Here is a 22,819-nt window from a genome sequence, read left to right on the forward strand (position 1 = left end):
GAGTTCGAACCTTAAGGGTTTTGCCGGAACCCGATATCTATAGTTTTTGATTTTTCCATGCTATTATATTACCCGTTTTGGATGTTTATGGGCTTATTTATACACTTTTATATTATTTTTGAGACTAACCTATTAACCGGAGGCCCAGCCCAAATTGTTGTTTTTTTGCCTATTTCAGTGTTTCGAAGAAAAGGAATATCAAACGGAGTCCAAACGGAATGAAACCTTCGGGAGAGTTATTTTTTGAACAAATGCAATCCAGGATACTTGGAGTGTACGTCAAGAAGTAAACAAGGCAGACACGAGGGTCCAGGGAGCACCCTAGGAGGGTGGGCGCGCCCCCCCACCCTCGTGGCTCTCCTGACCGACTTCCTTCGACTGTATATATCTACATAGCCCGAAAACATCCAGGAGCACCACGAAACCCTATTACCACCGCTGCAACCTTCTGTACCCATGAGATCCCATCTTGGAGCCTTTTCCGGCGCTCCGCCGGAGGGGGAAACGATCACGGAGGGCTTCTACATCAACACCATAGCCTCTTCGATGAGTTGTGAGTAGTTTACCACAAACCTTCGGGTCCATAGTTATTAGCTAGATGGCTTCTTCTCTCTCTTTGAATCATAATACAAAGTTCTCCTCGATCTTCTGGGAGATCTATTCGATGTAACTCTTTTTGCGGTTCGTTTGTTGAGATCCGATGAATTGTGGGTTTGTGATCAAATTTATCTATGATAAATATTTGAATCTCCCCTGAATTCTTTTATGTATGATTGGTTATCATTGCAAGTCTCTTCGAATTATCAGTTTGGTTTGGCCTACTAGATTGAACATTCTTGCAATGGGAGAAGTGCTTAGCTTTGGGTTCAATCTTGCGGTGTCCTTTCCCTGTGATAGCAGGGGAAGAAAGGCACGTATTGTATTGTTGCCATCGAGGATAAGAAGATGGGGTTTTTATCATATTTCTTGAGTTCATCCCTCTACATCAGGTCATCTTGCTTAATGCGTTACTCTGTTCTTATGAACTTAGTACTCTAGATGCATGCTGGATAGCGGTCGATGTGTGGAGTAATAGTAGTAGATGCAGGCAAGAGTCGGTCTACTTGTCGCGGACGTGATGCCTATATACATGATCATGCCTAGATATTCTCATAACTATGCACTTTTCTATCAATTGCTCAAGAGTAATTTTGTCGGGGAAACTGATCCACGAACATCTATGGGGCCGGCGGACCGAGCCCCTTTCGGTTCGGCGGGGGGCGGAGATCACACGAAGAGCAGATCGAGGCGAAGCACACGAGCAGTTTACCCAGCTTCGGAGCTCTCCGGAGAGATAACACTCCTACTGCTGCTTGTTTGATTATCTTGTGTTCTTGCTCCAGAGAGAGAGCGTAGTGTTTTTCTGGGTTCCGAACCAGTCAAACCCCCTCTACGTTGCGCATGGGCCTCCTTTTATACGCTAAAGGGGTCACCGACAGGTGGCAACGCAGAGAAGGGTACAAATGTAAAAAGTGAGGTGGTTGGTACAGTTACTTATACAGTGCACCCTACCTAACCCTGACGGCAGGGGACAAGGGCATTAAATGCCCGTCTGAGTCGCCCAAACAGTGCAGAAAAGGACCGTTAGGGGCGCCACCGTTTGCCACGATGGCGATCTTGTTAGCTTTGCATGCCACTGCACACCGGTGGCTGCACAGCCTCCCGCCACGCGCGCCTGGAGAGGCCCACAGAGCGACACGTTGGTGGATGCGCTGGAGCGTGGGCACAGAGTGGCCGCCTGCCGCGGCAAGCGCCTTGCCGCTGCTATTATCTTGTCGGGTCTGGAAGCTTGTCGCTCACCAGGCCTCGAGGTACCCTGGTTGGTCTTCCCGGCAAGCTCCTCTTGCCGGGGCCTTGTTGCCTTGCCGGAGCACGTGGCACGTCGCGGCAAGTTCCTTGGAGTGCCTTGGTTGGCTTTCCCAGCAAGCTCCTCTTGCCGGGGCCTTGTCTCCTGAGCTTAAATACTTTGTTCTTGAATGGCTCCAAGGGAACCACGGAGGATCTTGGCGTTCGCCCGGCAAGCCTTGCCGCGGGGTGCCACAACTGCCCGTGCACAAGTTCGGGGTACAAGGGTACCCCTATCCTAGTACACCGACAGGAGCCCCCGGGCCTGGGCCAGACACGGTGCCGAGCGCTGTTGGGCCAGGCCCAAGACAGGGCACGGGCACACGCGGACTGGGCCACGCCGAATCTCGCTCCGTATCCACCGCGCTCTCCCCTAACGGCACGCGTTGAATGCGGCGCCGTGGGAGAGATCGTGGGTGGTTCTTTATTCGGAAGGGCGAAACATCCGCCCAGTCCCTCTTTATAAGCAGAGGAAACAGGGGCAGTTCGTTCTCCCTTGCTGGTTGCTACTACTCCATCTTCACGAACCTCCGCCGCTCCCCCTTCTTCTCGAAGCCGAGAGAGCAGCGCTCCGCCCCCCATTGCCACCAGCATCACCAGCGCCGTCGACCTCCCCCACCACCTCCGCCATGGCTCCGAAAGCCGACAAGGGAAAGGGCGTGAAGTCGGCCGAGGCGCAGCGGCTCGCGGCGCTGCGGAAGGAGCGGGCGATCTTCTCCCCCCAGCTCGGCGCGAAGGAGCTGAGGGAGTACTTCTACCTCTTTTGGGCAACGGAGACGCAGGCGCATCCGTGCATGAGGGTACTCCCAGCCGCTGGTTCGGAACTGGCTCCAAACGGGTACCCATTCTTCGCGCTGTTCTTCTATTGCGGGCTCTGCCCGCCCTTCTCGGAGTTCTTCTGCGATATCATGAACACCTACGGCCTCCGCCTCCTTGATTTCACCCCCAACGCCGTTCTGACCATGGCAGTTTTCGCACATTTGTGCGAAAACTTTGTCAGAGTCCACCCCAATGTTGCCCTTTTCTGCCATTTCTTCATGCCTCGGGTAGAGAGAGGAGAGCCGCTTGCCGGAGGGATCGCCTGGATCTCGAGAGTCGGCAAGAAGGAGGCGTACTTGGAGGGTGAGCTCCGCAGCAAGTGGGAGGAGTGGAGAGCAGAGTGGTGCTGGATCGTCGAGGAGAATCCGCAGCCCTTCACCGCCATGCGCCAAGCTCCAATAGTGCACAACAATGACTGGAGCAACGTGGCCCCGGAAGACGAGAGGCTGAAGATCGCCATTACTAGGATCCTTCGCCTCGGGCTTGCCGGGCTCACTGTAGGCGCTGTAGGCGCAGATTTCCTTCGCCGCCGCATCGGCCCCCTGCAGGAGAGGGGGAGGCCCGCCTAGGAATTCAAGAACTCGGCGGACATCATGAGGGTGCGGCCGGGCCTCAACTACAACTTCACCGTCTTGGAGCTGGATGCAATGCTCCTGGAGTTGTTCAAACGCGATCCCTAGCACCCATTCACGCTGGCGGGGGGCGTCGTTCCATTGTGCAATAATTCTTCGCTTGACCGGATCCGCGCCATGATGCCGTTGTGCGATTCACACGGAATCGTTCCAACTTGGCAAGAGCCTGCGGATGACGTCGTGCAAGCGTTCTTTGACAACTTGGAAGAAGTGCCGGTCCGCGCTGACGAGCAGAAGAGCCTCACCCGTGACACCACTGACGAGGAGCTGCAGCGCATCGCCACTAGGGCGGAAGAGGTTGCGGCCGCAGCTGCCGCGGGCGCGTTCGGGTTCACTGTGGAGGAGGCGGAGGCGGTAGAGGCGGCAAACCTCGCCGAGCGCGCGGAGTTCATTGGCGAGGAAGAGCCTGCCGGCTCTGAAGCTGAGCCGAGCGAGGCCGGCGAGGAAGAGCCCGAGCCTTCAGAAAGCTTGCCGCAGGCGGAGCCCCCGGCCCCGCCAAGAAGGCGTCTTCGCAGGGCCGCAGACGTAGCGGGGCGGCAGCCGGGTCAACAGCCGCCGAGCCGTGCGACACGCTCTACCGCGGCAAGCAGTGTTGCCGCGGGAGCGCCTCACGCAGCAGCGGCAACTGGAGCGGGATCTTCCCGGGCCACCGCCACCACCCCCGCCAAGCGGGCAAGGGATCCTACTCCTCCGCCTCGCCGCACCAGAGGGGAGCCGGACTTCAATCTTTCCGCGCTTAGCTCCGACGAGGAGGAAGAAGAGTAAGTTTTTTTGGTGCTCTTGTAGTTCTTCAATCTTGGTGTTTTTATCTTGTATCTGACTTGCTTCAATCTGAACTCCTTTCTTTTCAGGATGCTGGCCTAGAGAGCGGCGAAGAGGGCCAAGGCCGCGGTGATTGTCATAGAAGATGACCCCACCGTGTTAGCAGGGGGTGGGTCCGAGACCACCTTGATGGACCCGGCAACCACTCCTCAAAGCAGCCCCCACCGCAGCCCCCAACGTAAGTTCATAGTTAGCTTTCTGCTGTCAGGCGCGCATGAGTGCTTTTTCCTTTGTTGATATCTTGCTTGTTGATTTGTGTAGGAGCAGAGCACCCATATCAGGAGCACCCAGAAGCTGGTCCCGAAGTGCCATCTGCTTCAACTACGCCGCCAAGGGAGGAGTCCCTGGCAAGGGAGCGCTCTTCGGCAAGGGAGAACTCTCCGGCAAGGGGCAGTTCTCCAGCAAGGGACAACACCCTTGATCCTGCGGCGGCCGAGACCGCAACTGCAGATCTTGGCATAGGTAATTCACTTGTCCAAAAACTTTCCCTTGGGTTCTTCTTCTTCTGATTTTCTTCTCTTGGATTTTTGATTGATTTTTCTCCCTTCTTCGTTCTTCAGACCCATCTGCTGCTGAGCCAATGGAGACAGAGGGCGCCGGCGAGGAAGGCGTGCATGGCAGCACTGACGACGCCGCCGCCAACGAAGAAGGGGTCGGTGCTGATGAGACCGCCGGCGAGGAGGCCGCCAAGGCTGCCACCGCAGAAGCCGGCGAGGAGTCGGGCGATCGCACTGATGACCCTGAGGCCGCAGGAGCGCCAGGCGCTGCGCCGACCGCCGATCCCTCTGCCGCTGCTGCGGAGCCGGGCTCCGAGGAGCCCCAGCCCGGTGCCTACTTGAAGGCCGGCGACGATATGTTCATCAAGCTACCCTGGGCGTCGAGCTCCAGGGCGCCGGTCGAGGGGGAAACTTTCGATGAGGAGGTGCTCGCCTCCGCTGGACTGTCCTTGGTCGACGCGCCCAGCAGCAGCAGTGGCGAGCCTGAGGAGGAGCAGCTACTGCGGAAGCTGCTGTCACTCTACCGCACACGGCAAGCCAAGCTGGCTTCCCGGGAAGCGCTTGTCGCGAAGGCGGGAGTTGATATGGAGCGCGCGGAGGAGCTCCGGGGCCACAATCAAGAAGCTCTCCGGTCCCTGGCACAGGAGCGGGAGCGAATCGCCGAGGAGCGCATGGCCTTCCTTCTCGAGAAGGCCGAAGCTGAGGAGGAACAAAGGCTGGCCGCCAAGAAGCAGTCCGTGCGAGAAGGCGAATTGGTGCAGCGGAAGGCCAACCTCGACAGCTACGAGGAGGAGCTCGCCGAGCGCGAGCAAGCACTTGGCGGGGCGCTCAAGGGAGCAAAGGACGCTGCCGCAACCGCAGAGGCCGCCAAGAAAGAGCTGGAGGAGAAGGTGGCGCAGCTGGAGGCCAACATCGGGAAGAGCGGCAAGGAGCTTGCCGCGCTCAAGCGTGAGCGTGAGAAGGATGCTGCCGCCCACGGTGAGCTGCAAGGTCTTCTCGCTGAGAGGGGCAAGGAGCTCAGCGCCGCCAAGGATTCCAATGCAGACCTAGAGTTGAAGCTGGCCACGCTGACGCAGACGCTGGACGACGCCAAGGAGCGGGAGAAGACCTTGTCGGAGAAGGTCAAGGCTGACAAGGCGCTGCTGGAGAGCATCGCAGTTACCCAGAACTCATTCAGAGATACTGTGGAGCACTGGGCCGAGGGTCTGGTGAATATTGCCGCAGTCATCAACGAGGAGCAGGCGCAGCTGAGGATGGAGGACTTTGGGTATCCCTCCGACGAGAATCTCCAACCCAGCGCCAAGCTCAGCCTGTTCTTCAAGGGCGTGGCGACGGCACTCCAGCGGCTCCGGGAGAGGATCCCAAAGCAACTGGCCGACGAGTCGCGCAGAATCTGCGCCGGGGTTCTCCAGAAGGTGCTGATGAAGGTGGCCTTCCGCAATCCAGGCCTCAGCTTCACCAACGTCCTCAAGTCCTTGCCGCCAGACGCCGATCGGGACGCACTCAAGGCCCTTGTCGCACCCATTGTGGACAAGGTGAGCGAGATCAAGAGGGTTGAGGGCGATCGCGTAGACTAGGCCGCCCATTTCTTCTTTTCCCTTGTCGCTGCTAATCATGTTATGAAAACAGTCTGTTAGAGCTGCGACAAGTTATCTTGTAATATAACTTTATTTCTGTTATCAATTGCTATGTTATTTCCTCTACTAGATTCCTTCCTTTGTATGTTTTTACCCTACGCTTCTAGGGAACTTGTCGGCGCAGGCACCCGAGCCGCGATTGCTGAGTGCGGAACGTCAGCAGCCTGCTGGCGGCGCTGCTTCCAACAAGAAACCTTCTCGCGACTAGATGCAGCACACTTAAGTTGTTGAGCGGACTCGAAACAAAGTAAGGGCGCAACTAGCCACGAGTTGGTTCCTCCACGCACAGGTTTTCCATACAAAGTAGGGTCGTTCGAGGAAGATAACTCAAAAATTTAAAAACCGATTGCTCAAACTTTGGCAACTTAGCTTTTCTGTCGTTTGCTTCCCGGAAAGGCAAAACTTTGCTTGAACAACGCCTGGTCCATACCACAATCTTCTCCTTCCCCCTGGCAAACTTGTGTGCGAGGGAACCTTCTTTTCCTTTGTTGAAAAAAAAGAAAGAAGAGAAAATAATGATATGGAGCCCTTCGGCTCATTATTGCTTACCGGATGTAGGTGTTGCACAAAGTGTTAGATAACACATGCAAGAAAGAAACTAATGCATGAAATGGACAAGTTGTGCGGAGCACATGGGGTTTTATTTATGCACGGGATCTGCGCCCGGCTTTGTACAAAGGATTACATGCAACAGCGGCAAGACTTGTACAAAAGGTGGTTGCGGGAATGGGTTCCGGCAACCGCGCCCTACGTGAAAAACTTACGAAGATGTTCTATGTTCCAGGAGTTGCTCAGCGGAATGCCATCTTCGGTCTCAAGGCGGACAGCGCCGGGCCTAGTGACTCGTTTCACCCAATAAGGGCCTTCCCACTTTGGCGTCAACTTGTTGGAATTCTTGGCGGACTGAACGCCCCGAAGAACAAGGTCGCCTTCCTCGAAGCTTCTGGCCTTAACTTTGCGGCTATGGTAGCGGCGCAAAGCTTGCTGGTATCGAGCAGCTCGTACAGCAGCCTGAAGACGATCTTCCTCAAGGAGCAGCGCGTCGTCTTGTCGCAGCTGTGCTTGCTCAAGCTCATCATAAGCGAGCACTCAAGGCGATCCGTATACGAGTTCCGTGGGGAGAACTGCCTCTGCTCCATAGACTAGAGCGAAAGGCGTCTGGCCAGTGGCTCGATTTGGCGTTGTTCTAATCGACCAAAGAACCACTGGCAGCTCCTCGATCCAGTTTCTTCCGCACTTGCGCAGCCTGTCGAAAGTTCTGGTCTTGAGCCCACGCAGCACTTCAGCATTTGCCCTCTCTGCTTGACCGTTGCTTCTCGGATGAGCAACAGAAGCAAAGCAGACCTTGGGGCCAAGGTCTTGGATGTACTGCATGAAGGTGCGGCTCGTGAATTGCGTGCCGTTGTCGGTGATGATCCTGTTAGGGATCCCAAAACGACAAACAATTGACCTGAAGAACTTGACTGCTCACTGTGCTGTCACCTTCCTCGCTGGCTACACTTCCGGCCACTTTGCGAACTTATCGATTGCGACGTACAAGTACTCAAAGCCCCCGACAGCTCGGGGGAAAGGGCCAAGGATATCGAGCCCCCAGACCAAAAATGGCCAGGATAAAGGGATCGTCTGGAGAGCTTGAGCTGGCTGGTTTATCTGTTTGGAGTGGAACTGGCACACTTCACACTTGGTTACTTGTGTAGTTGCATCCTGGAGGGCTGTCGGCCAAAAGAAACCTTGCCGGAAAGCTTTGCCAGCAAGTGCTATTGCGCCAATGTGGTGGCCACATATGCCTCCATGTATCTCTGCCAACAGCTTTTGTCCATCTTCCCGGCAAATACACTTCAATTTCACACCGTTGAGTCTTCTTTTGTACAGTATGCTATCGACAAACTGGTACATACTTGACTACCAGGCTACTTTTTCCGCTTCTTCTTGCTCTTCGGGAAGTTCTCCTGTTTGAAGGAAATGGACAATCTGCTGTGCCCATGCTGGAGCTTGTGGCTCGACAACAAGGACTAAAGGCACATCTGCTGCTGCGGGAACATCCGCTTCTACGACAAGGACTTGCGGCCCTGCCGGAGCTTGATGTTCCCCGGCAAGCTTGCCGGAGCAAAACTTGTCAGGAGCGTCTGCTTCAACGGATCAAACCATAAGGCTTGCCGAAGCAGACTGCCCCTCAGCATCCTTGGTGTTGATCTTGGGGACTTTCTTGGCGGCGGCTTCGGGGAGCTCTGCAGGAAAGTAGTCACCAGAAACCAACTTCCTCTTCTTGCTTTGTCCAGTTGATGGTGTTACGGATGGTTGAGTCAACTTGAGCACAAAGATCCCTGGTTCCACAGGTAACTTTAGTGCGGCGCACTTTGACAGGCCATCAGCAATGTCATTCTGAGCTCTTGGGATATGCTCCATCTGTAGGCCGTCAAAGTGCTCTTCTAGCTTCCTCACTTCATCAACATATGCTTCCATCAATGGACTCTAGTAGTTCTTGTTCACTTGGCGGACGACAAGCGGTGCGTCACCCCTGACAATGAGCTTCTTGATCCCAAGGTCTGCTGCGATTCTGAGACCGGCATGCAATCCTTCATACTCTGCAGTATTGTTGGTTGCTTGCTCCTTGGGAAAGTGCATCTGGACTACGTACTTGAGGTGCTCTCCGGTGGGCGCGACAAGCAGCACGCCCACACCGGCGCCTTGCAGCGAGAAGGCACCATCAAAGTACATCAGCCACTCTTTGCTTGCCTCTTTGACGGGGATGCTCGTCTCTGGAATTTCTTCATCTGGTGTTGGCGTCCATTCTACTATGAACTCTGCCAATGCTCTGCTTTGGATAGTTGAAGTGCTCTCAAACTCGAGGCCAAAGCTTGACAGTTCCAGCGCCCACTCGACAATCCTGCCTGTCGCTTCTGGATTTTGCAGTATCCTCTTCAGCGGAAAGCGAGTGACGACTGTGATCTCATGTGCTTGGAAGTAATGGCGCAGCTTTCTCGAGGCCATGAGGAGGCCGAAAAGCAACTTCTGCACACCAGAGTACCTTGATCTAGCCCCCTGTAGAAGGGAACTGACAAAGTAAACTGGATGCTGCACCATTCTCTTCTGCATCTTATCATGCTCCTGCATAGATCCATCTCTGTCGGGACCAGAGCTTGTCGGCGAAGCCCCCTGCTTGTCGCTGGATGCATCTGCCATGGTTGCTGGCTCATCATCTGCCTCCCTCTCCGCCACTAACGCAGCACTAACCACTTGATTGGTTGCCGCTATATACAGCAGCAACTTCTCTTGCGGCTTAGGTGCGACAAGTGTTGGAGTGGAGGACAGGTATCTCTTCAAGTCCTGCAGCGCAGCCTTCGCCTCCGGAGTCCATTTTATTGGACCTGCCTTTTTCAAAATTTTGAAAAATAGCAGGGCGCGCTCAGCAGATCTAGAGATAAACCTGCTGAGAGCAGCCACGCAACCGGCAAGCCTTCGTACATCCTTGACGCGCTTTGGTGCTTCGATCTGCTCAATGGCCTTGATCTTGTCGGGATTGGCTTCAATTCCCCGCTGAGACACGAAGAACCCGAGAAGCTTGTCGGAAGGGACTCCAAACACGCACTTCTCGGGGTTAAGCTTGAGGTTGATCTTGCGCAGATTTGCAAATGTCTCGTCTAAATCTTGAATCAGGGTCGCTCTGTTCTTGCTTTTGACCACTATGTCATTCATGTAGGCTTCCACATTTCTGTGCATCTGCGGCTCAAAAGCGTGGTGGACTACCCTTGCGAATGTTGAACCAGCATTCTTCAAACCGAAAGGCATCCGTACGAAGCAGTACGTGCCACACGGGGTGATAAATGCGGTTTTCTCTTCATCCTCTTCTGCCATGAAGATCTGATGGTATCCTGAGTATGCATCAAGAAATGAAAGCAAATCACATCCGGCTGTGGAGTCAACAATCTGGTCAATGCGCGGCAAGGGAAATGGGTCTTTGGGACAAGCTTTATTAACATCAGTGAAGTCAATACAAAGCCTCCATTTCCCGTTAGCCTTGCGCACGACAACAGGATTGGCCAACCACGTGGGATGGAGCACTCCTCTGACAAGGCCTGCTGCTTCCAACTTCTTGATTTCTTCTGCGATGAATTCTTGGCGCTCCACTGCCTGTTTCCTGACTTTCTGCTTGACGGGCCGCGCATCAGGATAGACGGCAAGGTGGTGCTCAATTACTTTCCTGGGAACACCGGGGATATCAGACGGTTGCCATGCAAACACGTCGACATTCGCCCACAGGAAAGCAACGAGCGCGCTTTCCTATTTGGGGTCAAGAGTGGCGCTGATGGTGAAGGTACCACCAGTGCCGTCCTCCTTGGTGGACACCTTCTTGGTCTCAGGTGGAGCTGCCATTGCCTTCTTACACTTGCCGGTGGAGCTCGATGGTGCGTCCTCGACGGTAGCGCAGCACTCCGAAGAGGTGCGCTTGCCGGAGTGGGCATCAGAGCTCTTGCCGGACTTGGTCTTCTTCTTCCCCCCGGGAGCTTCAGCAGCAAGTGTCTTGCGTTCTGCCGCGGCTGCTGCTTCCCGGTAGATCTTGTCGGCATAGATAAGAGCATCCTTCTTGTCGCCAGGGACAGAGATGACACTTATCGGGCCTGGCATTTTCAGTATGTTGTACGCATAGTGAGAGGCTGCCATGAACTTGGCGAGTGCCGGACGACCAAGGATTCCATTGTAAGGTAATGGAAAGTCAGCAACATCAAATGTGACCCTCTCAGTCCTGAAGTTCAGCTCGCTGCTAAATGTTACCGGCAACGTGATCTTTCCCTTTGGCTTGCTCCTTCCCGGGTTGATTCCTTGAAATGTACCGGTCTCTTCGAGCTCGCTGTCATGGATCTGGAGTTTCTGGAGCACCGTGGAGGAGATCAGGTTCAAGCCAGCCCCGCCGTCAACTAGCATCTTAGTGACCTTGAGGTTGCGGATTGTTGGTGAAACCAACATCGGCAAGCACCCGACCGCAGTTATGCGATCAGGGTGGTCCTCAATATCAAAGATGATAGGCGTGCTGGACCATTTCAGAGGCTTGCGTGACTCGACGGGTGGTTCTGCTGCATTAACTTCCCGCACCCACTGCTTGAGCTGACGGTGCGAGGTATGCAGAGAAGCACCACCGTTAACGCACAGGACCTCTGTGGCTTTTTGGAACTCCTGCTCATCAGTCTCCTCATCATCCATGTCTTCATCGTCGTCGTCATCTTCATCCTTGTCGCGGGCCGCGAGGAGGTCTGTCTCCTTGCCGCTGCTTGGCCTTGCCACGGAGGTCTGACCCTTGATGTGTCTGGTCTTCTTGTGAAACATGGGCTCTTTGGCAAGGGCAATAGCTCCAGTGTTGTCACAGAAGAGAGTCACCGGGCCCGACGCATTGGGAATAACTCCTAGGTCAGTAATGAACTCTTTCATACAGATTGCTTCATGTGCTGCCTCCGAGGCTGCCATGTACTCCGCTTCACATGTAGATCCCGCCACGACGCTTTGCTTGCAACTGCACCAGGTTACTGCCCCACCATTCAAAATATACACGTATCCGGTTTGTGACTTGGAGTCATCTAGATCTGTGTCGAAGCTAGCATCGACGTAACCCTTTATGACAAGTTCTTAGTCACCTCCATAACTGAGAAACATATCCTTAGTCCTTTTCAGGTACTTCAGGATATTCTTGACCGCTGTCCAATGTTCCATGCTGGGATTACTTTGGTACCTTCCTACCGAACTTACGGCAAGGTTTACATCAGGTCTGGTACACAGCATGGCATACATAATAGACCCTATGGATGAGGCATAGGGGATGACACTCATCTTTTTTCTATCTTCTGCCGTGGTCGGGCTTTGAGCCGAGCTCAATTTCACACCTTGCAACACAGGCAAGAACCCCTTCTTGGACTGATCCATATTGAACTTCTTCAATATCTTATCAAGATATGTGCTTTGTGAAAGACCTATGAGGCGTCTCGATCTATCTCTATAGATCTTGATGCCTAATATGTAAGCAGCTTCTCCAAGGTCCTTCATTGAAAAACACTTATTCAAGTAGGCCTTTATTCTTTCCAAAAGTTCTATATCATTTCCCATCAATAGTATGTCATCCACATATAATATGAGAAATGCTACAGAGCTCCCACTCACTTTCTTGTAAATGCAGGCTTCTCCATAAGTCTGCATAAACCCAAATGCTTTGATCATTTCATCAAAGCGAATGTTCCAACTCCGAGACGCTTGCACCATCCCATACATGGAGCGCGGTAGCTTGCATACCTTGTTAGCATTCTTAGGATCGACAAAACCTTCCGGCTGCATCATATACAATTCTTCCTTAAGAAAGCCATTAAGGAATGCCATTTTGACATCCATTTGCCATATCTCATAATTGTAGAATGCGGCAATTGCTAACATGATTCGGACGGACTTCAGCTTCGCTACGGTTTAGAAGGTCTCATCATAGTCAACCCCTTGAACTTGTCGATAACCCTTAGCGACAAGTCAAGCTTTATAGATGGTAACATTACCATCTGTGTCCGTCTTCTTTTTAAAGATCCATTTATTTTCTATCGCTCGTCGATCATCGGGCAAGTCTGTCAAAGTCCATACTTTGTTTTCATACATGGATCCTATCTCAGATTGCATGGCCTCAAACCATTTGTTGGAATCTGGGCCCACCTCACTTCTTCATAGTTCGAAGGTTCACCGTTGTCTAACAACATGATTTCTAGGACAGGGTTGCCATACCATTCTGGTGTAGTAACTTGATCCGAAGTACCTTGATCTTCATCATTAACTTCCTCTCTATCCGCTGCAGGCACCACAGAAACATTTTCCTAAGCTGCGATACTTGTCGGTTCAAGAGGTAGTACTTCATCAAGTTCTACTTTCCTCCCACTTACTTCTCTCGATAGAAACTCTTTCTCCAGAAAGGACCTATTCTTGGCAACAAAGACCTTGCCTTCGGATCTGAGGTAGAAGGTATACCCAATGGTTTCCTTAGGGTATCCTATGAAGACACATTTTTCCGACTTGGGTTCGAGCTTTTCAAGTTGAAGTTTCCTGACATAAGCATCGCATTCCCAAACTTTTAGAAACGACAGCTTAGGTTTCTTCCAAAACCCTAATTCATACGGTGTCGTCTCAACGTATTTAGATGGTGTCCTATTTAAAGTGAATGTAGTTGTCTCTAGAGCGTATCCCCAAAATGATAGCGGTAAATCGGTGAGAGACATCATAGATCGCACCATATCCAATAGAATGTGATAACAACGTTCGGACATACCGTTACGCTGAGGTGTTCCAAGCAGCGTGAGTTGTGAAACAATTCCACATTTCCTTAAGTGCGTACAAAATTCGGGACTCAAATATTCTCCCCCACGAGCTGATCATAAGAACTTTATTTTTATGTCACATTGATTCTCTACATCATTCTGAAATTCCTTAAACTTTTCAAAGGTCTCAGACTTGTGTTTCATCAAGTAGACATACCCATATCTACTTAAGTCATCAGTGAGAGTGAGAACATAACGATAGCCTCCGCAAGCCTCAATGCTCATTGGACCGCACACATCAGTATGTATGATTTCCAATAAGTTGGTTGCTCGCTCCATTGTTCCGGAGAACAGAGTCTTGGTCATTTTGCCCATGAGGCATGGTTCGCATGTGTCAAATGATTCGTAATCAAGAGACTCCAAAAGTCCATCAGCATGGAGCTTCTTCATGTGTTTGACACCATTGTGACCAAGGCGGCAGTGCCACAAGTATGTGGGACTATCGTTATCAGCTTTACATCTTTTGGTATTCACACTATGAATATGTGTAACATCACGTTCGAGATTCATTAAGAATAAACCATTGACCAGCGGGGCATGACCATAAAACATATCTCTCATATAAATAGAACAACCATTATTCTCGGATTTAAATGAGTAGCCATCTCGTATTAAACGAGATCCAGATACAATGTTCATGCTCAAAGCTGGCACTAAATAACAATTACTGAGGCTTAAAATTAATCCCGTAGGTAAATGTAGAGGTAGCGTGCCGACGGCGATCACATTGACCTTGGAACCATTCCCGATGTCAGGGGTTGGGTGCGACATATGCCAAAGGATGGCTTATCATGGTGGGAGCGAGTAGAACGTCGCCGGTGCCTGGAAACGGAATGAGGCGAAGACATGCAGGCCGGCGGATCTTACCCAGTTTCGGGGCTCTCCGGGGAGATAACACCCCTACTGCTGCTCTGCGGGGTCTCTGCATGATTACTAAGGCAAAGTGAGTACAAGGTTGCTCCTCGAGCTGTATTCTGGAGGTAGGAGATGGCAAGGCTAGCTTTCTCCTTCCTATATGGTCTGGTCTAGTGCTAATGGATTCAAACCCTTTGCATGGGTGCCCCGGGGGGCTTATATAGGCCTACCCCCCGGGGGTACAATGGTAATCCGGCTGGGCGTGGGTCCCAACCATCTGTCTCTCAGGCCGACGTCTTCTCTACCGACTGCTGGGGCCCGCCGACAGGCGGGCCCCGCCGATAGGTCCAGTACTGTAGCCGTGCTTCTAATGACGCAGGCTTGGTCATGTGGTCGTGGCAATGGTGCCGCCGCCTGACAGACAATCACTGTCGCCATTCCCCATCTTGTCTGGTTAATGGTGTGTGGGGCCCATGGGAGGGGTCGGCCGACTCCAGGGAGCTGACTCCCACAGGTCCGTCTTTGGGGCGTTCTCGCCGTCTTCTGTGCTCCCACTGACGGGCGGGTCCCGCCGTCTCTGGGTCGTACAGATAGGCCGACGTGGGCACAGTGCGCCGCCCACTGAGGCTGAGGTCAGGGCAGGCATGGCAACAGTGCGACGCCACGATGGAGATCTCCAGCGATATGGCGCACTGTAGCCATGTCAGCTCCCCGTAAGCAGGGGGAGACGGCCACGCTGTGACCATACCCCGCCCCGTCTATCGTGGCAAAGGCAGGAGATGTGTGGAGTCGCGGGCCGACTCTCTATAGCCGGCTTCTCCGGAAGTCGCCGGCCATGAGTCGGCTAATCTTGGAGTCGCGCCTGGGACTCGGCTAATCTTGGAGTCGCGCCTGGGACTCGGCGCGCCTGGGACTCGGCCAATCTTGGAGTCGCGCCTGGGACTCGGCTTGAGGGCCGCAGCCTGCCCCGATGTCTTGAAAGGTTCTGGGGCTCGGGTTAGCCTACCCATGGCCCATTACTCCGACAATAGTCCCCTAAGCTGGTGAGGCTCTGAGGGTGATACGCCAGGGGGCCTCAACAGTTTCATTCTTCTGGTGGTGGAGTCTGGGCTTTGCTTGCCGTCTTCCTTCAGGCCGACTATCCGGAGTCGGCCTCGCAGAGGGCTATCTTGCTCCTAAAAGAGTTCGAAAGTCGCGGCAGGAAACCAGGCGGCGTGCCTGATACACTTCCCCGCGGCCGCCCGCCGCGGCCCTATCGCGGGGCGCCACGCGGCGAGGATAGTCTGCCTACCCACGCGTGCGACGAGACAGGCCGTCAGGCGGGGCCTGCCACTACCGCGCCTCGGCACGCGAACGGATCCGTTGCGCCCGTGCGGACGGTTGGGTTTCCCAAGTTGTTACTGCACGCAGTAACTTTGTGGGGTAAATCATGGGGGGGCGTGGGGTCCCGTGCGCAGTTAATCCCACGCCCGCCTCATCGGCTTCTCAGCCTACGAGGTTATAAGTAGGCGGGGGGGGGGGTGGAGAGGCGAAGCACGCGCGCCCATCTTCCCTGCTCCCCCGCCTCCTCTGCTTCCTTTCTCCTTCTTGCCACCGTCGTGCCGAACCACACCGCGCCCGCAGCGATGAGCTCTTCCTCCGCCGCCGTGGCTCCTGCCGTGCGCTCCGGCGTGTGGGACGGCTCCAAGGTGGACGACGACCTCATCGAGTTTCTTCGCAAGACGCGCCGCCTCCCTGGTGCAAACCTCGTGCAAGCCCGTGCCGTGCCGGCGAGGGAGATATCGTCGACGCCGAAGGAGGGCGAGCGGGTCATTTTCCGCTCACACCTCATGCGCGGCCTGGGGCTGCCGGCGAGTGGCTTCTTTCGCTCCTTCTTGGAGTTCCACGGGCTCCAGCCGCACCACCTCACCACGAACACGATGGTGCTGCTGGCTGCCTTCGCCATCCTGTGTGAAGGCTTCCTCGGTGTTCTCCCCACCATCGAGCTGTGGGGAGAGTTCTTCCAATCCAAGCTCGGCACGCATGTCGCCGGCGTGCCGGCCCAGTGCGGCGCCTTCATCACGATGCGGCGATCGACAGCCGACAATCCGTTTCCCTCCATCCCGCTGATCAAGTCGGTGAAGATGTGGCAGCGCTCTTATTTCTACGTGAAGAGCGTCGCCCCGACGGCGACTGGGTCAATCTGCCGCCTTATGAAGCCGGCGCTCCGGCTGGGAGGCTCCCCAGCTGGTCCCGCCGAGTCAAGTCGCTGACTCCCGCCGGAGCCGCCATCGTGGCGCGACTCCGAGTTCTGACACAGTCGGAGGGCCTGGTCGGGGCCGACTTGCTGGCCGCCTTCGTGGCGCGCCGAGTCCTCCATCTCCAAGGCCGGCCTCATCTGATCAGTCAAATGAGCGACCACCGGGACCCGAGTCGGATGTGCACCAGGGAAATGCCCCGCGTTTAAGTGGCAAACATGGTGAACCACATCGCAAACTGCGAGCTCGCGGCGGACTGGCAAGGAGCCGTACTCGCGCGCCAACCCTCCTCCGGTGGTAAGTCACATTTCTTGTTGCTCTGTTTTCTTTGTAGCCGAATCCGACTTCTGATCTTTTTGGTTTCTTTGAGTCAGAACCCCCTCATTCAGCCCGCAGCCGGCGTCACGAGACCCCCTCATGAGTTCGTCCCTGACCGAGCGGAGAGCGACGTCGACGACCCCGACTCGGGGGTGGCGGCGATGGAGGCTGACGCCGAAGGCGGAGGGGAAGGAGCGGGAAGCGGCCTCAGGCCCTCGGCCACCTTCGCCGACTGGCCTGAAGATGACACTGAAGGGGAAGTCGTCCCGCGCCACCAGCCAAGGGTCGGCTAGCCGGGCGCGAGTTCCTCCGCCGGCTTGGCCGGTCAAGGCGGCGCGAAGAGGCGCCATGTCGGGCCGAGTTCGCTCGGCAGCAAGCCGAAGAAGTTCAAGGGGGCGGCCGCCACGACCAAGCAGGAGGAGGCGGCCGCGAAGGCCAACCGCTTCCACAAGGAAGTGAAGAGGCCGCCACTAGTCTCTGCGTAAGTGTTTCTGCATTTGTCTTATTTTCCTCTTGGTGAATCTTATTCGAGTCTTTTACACTCCTTCCTTGCTTCAGGGCTCCCCTTACCCTTGAGAGGGTCACCGCCCCCTCCGTCATGGGGTCGGTAGAGATGTCCGCCACCACTCGGCGGATTGACCCCGCCGCCGACCTCCGGGAGGCGATGGAGCAAAACGCGCAGGAGAGGCGCGACGAGGAGGAAGCCGACCATCTGGAGAAGGCGGAGGCCGAGAAGGCGGCGGCCTCCGCCCAGAAAAAGCTGGAAGGGGCCGAAGCTGCCATTGCGGCAAGACGGCGAGCTGAGGAGGCTGCGCGCCGCCAATCGGTGTTGCACGTCCTCCCGCTGTCCTCCGCACCGCCGCCCCCTGGAGTTCATGGGGCAGACTAGAGAAGCCGGCGCCGAGAACCCCATCGGGCAGAAGGAAAGCGGCGAGGCCTCCATGTCGGATACGCTCGTGCTGCCACTGCCGCCTCCGCCGCCGTCTGGGAGCGCGCATGGTAAACAGCCGGCGGCCCACCGGTGCCGCCGACTGAGGACGAGGCCGTGGCGAGGCTGCTCCTTCAAGTCGCCTCGCCAGCACGCCGCCGCCTTGAGATGGCGACTTCGGCTCCACGGCCCCTAGAGATCGGTGCCGCCAGCTCGACCATCCCAGACACCAAGGAGACAAGCGCCGCGCCCGTTGGGTGGGTGCGAGGAGGCGGCACAGGTCCGCTGAACCAGGCACTCCTGGTCGTCCAGGCGAAGCTGCAAGCCGAGGGCGACGCCCTCCAGAACTGCACCAAGGCACATCTGGCATCGCGAGCAGCCGTCCGAGTATGCTTCTTCTTTGATACTTTTCTTTCTTGTTCTTCTCTGTGGGGGAGCGCTAGTGCACCCACTGGGTGTAGCCCCCGAGTTTCGGGCCGGCTGCCGAGCAGGCGGTTCGGAACTCCCTCTGGCGAGTTCCAAGTATTTATCTTTGTCTGAAATGCTTATTACAGGAGTATCACAACCTCCGCGTCACTGCCTTCAATCGCAATGTTGAGGAGATGGGCAAGCGGACCGCTGACTTGTCAGAGAGCCGGAGTAAGTCCTTTTTCTTTTTCACGGGGGCGCGCTGGCGCACCTGCGGGCTGTAGTCCCCGAGATTCGGGCCGACTGTTGAGCAGTCGGGCTGGATCTTCCCGGCGACCTTCTTTACTGACGAGTTAACGTCTCTTTCTTTTGTTTTTTCTTCTTCTTCGCGGAGGCGCGCTGGCGCACCCGTGGGCTGTAGTCCCCGAGATTCAGGCTGACTGCTGAGCAGTCGGGCCGGATCTTCCCGGCGACCTTCTTTGCTGACGACTTAGCGTCTCCTTCCTTGTTCTTTAGGGGCCAACGCCACTCTTCAGGAGCAGCTGGGCGAAGCCAACACCGCCTTGCGCGTCAAGGGGGAGGAGTGCAACAAGATTGCCGCGGAGCGCGACCTGCTGGCTGCGCAACTGGCCGAGCAGATAGAGCTGCTCAAGAAGGCGCGGGACAAGGCCGAGAAGAAGGAGGCTGCTCTCCTGGCCGAGTTCGAAAGTGAGCGCTCCTCCTGGACTGACAAGGAGGCGCTGCTGACCTCCGGCTTCCATGAGATCGAGGACATCGTCGACGGTGAGTTTCTTTTCTTTTCTCTCTTTCTTTGAGCATCCGACTATGGGTCGGGCTGACTTCTGATTTTTTGACTTGCTTCTTTTTTGTCTTGGCAGACTTCTTTCCTGGCCACTCGCAGGTAGTCACACATGCCATCAAGGCTGATCGCGAGGCACGGAGGGCAAACGGCGCGGAGATCGCCGCTAACGCCCCCCTGACCGTCGACGAATAGCTTCTGAGCATCGAGGCCCGTCTTCGGCCGACCCATCGGTTGATGCGCCGGCTTCAGCATGCCGGCGCCCAGGCGGTTACCACTCTGTGGCCAGACATGCCGGCTCTGCGCACTGCCAGTCGGACTTCCGACTGGCTGGAAGTCGCAGCTGGCCGTCTTGAGGCCTGGAAGGGTTCCTCGCCCCGGGCCGGAGCGCGTCGGACCTTGGAATTCATCAAGGCGTATTATCCGGGGTTGGACCTGTACCGGCTGGCCGCGTTCCGGTCAGAGGCCCAGGCAGAGCTGGTGGCTGTGGAGGGCGCCCTCATCGAGCATGCGGCGGCGATTGCCGACTACACTGATACCAGCGTCTTCGTCCCCGAGCGGGCTGCAGGCGGCGAGGAGGTGCCGCCGGAGTGGTTCTGGATGAACCCAGACTACGAAGAGGACTCGGCGGAGGTGATTGGCTCCAGCACCGAGGAGGAAGGCGAGGCGGAGGACGAAGGCGAGACGGAGGCGCCAGAAGACGGGGCGGGCGACCAGCCTCAGCTCGACCGTGCCTCTAGCAACAAGCCGCGTCCAACCGGGCCGACTGCCGCTAGTGACGATCAAGCCGAGACTGCCCAGCCGGCCGCCCCGGCGCCTGACACCACCGTCTCCTTCGACCCTCCGAACCCGTCTGCCGCTCCCTAGGCTTCCTTCTGGCTTTACTTTATCTGCTTTTAAAAGTCTTTGAAGAACTTGTTAATTTGCACAATTCCACCCGCGGGGTGTATTTTGAACTTCTGTTTGAAGATTCGGCCAAGGGCCTATGTTATGTAAATATCAATCCGAATTCTATCTTCCTTGCTTATTGCTCCTTTGGCTTTTTCCTTTGCCGCCTTCCCCTAGTCGTCGCCTTGTCAGCCGGACAACCGCTCCGCGGACTTCCGCTGGATCAAATGCCAGGCTACTTCGGAGAAGGCAAGTACTTGCCATTCATTGGAGTCTTTTTAACAAGTTGGATAGAAAGCGGCAAGCCGACTACTCACGAGTCGGTTTTGCGAAAAGGGGCTGGAAGCCGGCTTAAGCTATGTTAATGCTTTAGGTCCTTACTCCTGCCCGCCAAACAGTCGCTCTGCGAGTCTGCGGCTTCTGGTAGGAGATGGCTTAGGCGCCGCACACTACTTGTATGACTTCAGGAAGCATTTCATAGCGCAAGACGACGAGTCCCGGGCCGACTAGTCGAACCCGGTGCCAAGCGGCGTAGCGAAGAGTAGCATACTCGAAGGCATAATTCTTATCATACAGATAATCTAAAGGGGCAGTCCCCGAGCTCGTCTCGGGGGGCCCGAAGTCTTGGTACTTTAATACAAAGGGGTAGCGTGGTACATACTGCATCAACTGTAAAATCTTCGGAGAAGATTTGCATTCCATGGCCGTTCGGACTCTTTGCCGGAGTCGTCTCTCTTGCGTGCTCGGGGCTTCTGAGCGTCGATCAAGTAGTAGGAGTCATTGCCCAGCACTTTGCTGATAATGAAGGGGCCTTCCCAAGGTGCCGACAGCTTGTGCTGGCCGGCTGTCCGCTGGATCAGTCGGAGCACAAGGTCGCCTTCTTGGAAAGATCTTGGCCTGGCCTTCCTGTTGTAGTATCGACGCAGGCTCTGCTGGTAGATGCCGGACCGGCTGAGTGCCAACAGCCGGCCCTCTTCCAGCAGATCAATGCCGTCTTGACGTGCCTCTTCTGCTTCCTCCTCGGTGTACATGGTGACTCGCGGGGAGTCGAACTCTATGTCCGTTGGGATGACGGCTTCAGCACCGTAGACGAGGAAGAAAGGTGTGAAGCCGGTTGACTTGTTTGGAGTCGTGCGCAGGCTCCAGAGGACAGCCGGCAAATCCTCAAGCCAACAGCCGGCCGAACGCTCCAGTGGTTCAACCAGCCGAGGCTTGATGCCAGATAGGATGAGGCCTTTTTCTCGCTCCACCTGGCCGTTTGACTGCGGATGGACAACGGACGCTAAGTCCAGTCGGATGCCCTGCGTCGCGCAGAAACGGGCCAAGGCGCCTTTGGCAAAATTTGTGCCATTGTCGGTGATGATGTTGTGTGGTATGCCGTACCAAGTCGTGATGTCGGTGATGAAAGTCACTGCAGTCGGACCATTCAACTTCTTGATGGGTTTTACTTCTATCCACTTGGTGAACTTGTCTACCGTGACAAGTAGATGAGTTAGGCCACCTCGTGCCATCTTGAATGGTCCCACCATGTCCAGGCCCCAAACCGCAAAGGGCCAGGCGATGAGGATGGTCTTGAGCGCGGAAGCCGGCTGAAGCGGCTTGGAACGGAACATCTGGCACCCCTTGCATTTTTGGACTAATTCCTTGACCTCTTCTAGGGCAGTTGGCCAGAAGAAACCGTGTCGAAAGGCTTTGGCCGCGAGTGCTCTTGAAGCCGCATGGTGGCCGCACTCGCCTTCATGGATGTATCTGAGAATTGCTTGGCCTTGTTCTGCCTCGACGCAGCGTTGGTAGACGCCAGTGACGCTGCGCCTGACCATCTCTCTGTTGACTATGGTGTAGGCTGCCGCTCGGCGTTGTACTTGCCGAGCCAAGATTTCATAAGCCGGTAGCTCTCTGTTTACTAGGAACTTGAGGATGGGCTGGGCCCATGAGGGTGCTGCTATTTCTTCAATTGCCACGATTGCGAATTGGACAAGGGCGGCTGGGCTAGGAGGCGGCGGGCTGGAGTCCGCGGCCGCTTGCTGGATTGGTGAAGTCCCCGGGCCGACTGGCGCAATCCCTGAGCTGACTGGTGCAGTCCCCAGGCCGAGCTCTAGAGTCTTCGGGCTGGCTTTGACTGTGGTATTCTTGGAGCCGTCTGTAAGAATTCTAGTGCCGTCTGCTGGTGCTCTTGAGTCGGATCCGACTTCTTTGGGGGGAGCCGGCACAAAGATGGAGTCTGATTCTGGTGAAGGCTTGATAGACGGCTTGAGGAGGCGCTGAAGGGCGACGCCGGATGGTATTTCTTGGCGGGTGGAGCCGACTCGTGCCAGGGCGTCTTCTTGATTGTTGTCATTTCTTGGCACGTGAAGGAACTCGCACCCCTCAAAATATCCGCTGAGTTGCTGCACCAGGAAGCGGTAGCTCGCCATGTATGCATCTTTGGCGTCCCAATCGCTAGATGACTGTTGGACCACCAAATCGGAGTCGCCATAGCACAGGATCCGGCGAATGCCGAGTTCTTTGGCAAGCCGGAAACAGTGAACGAGTGCCTCGTATTCGGCAACGTTGTTGGAGGCGGCAAATGTCACATCCCTAGCTTCTGGTAATGCTCTAGGCTAGCTTCATGTGTGCATCATGTTTAAATTCTGAAACTTGAATTGAGGAATATTGGAAGCCTCAAAAACCTTAAATAAAAGAGGGGCAAAAACCCTAGAAATCTCATTCATTGCTCCAAAATGCTCTTCTTAAATGTTTGATAATTTTTGGTAAGGGTTCT

The sequence above is a fragment of the Triticum aestivum genome, chromosome 1B (assembly GCF_018294505.1).
Source record: "Triticum aestivum cultivar Chinese Spring chromosome 1B, IWGSC CS RefSeq v2.1, whole genome shotgun sequence".
In the NCBI taxonomy this organism is placed as follows: domain Eukaryota; kingdom Viridiplantae; phylum Streptophyta; class Magnoliopsida; order Poales; family Poaceae; genus Triticum; species Triticum aestivum.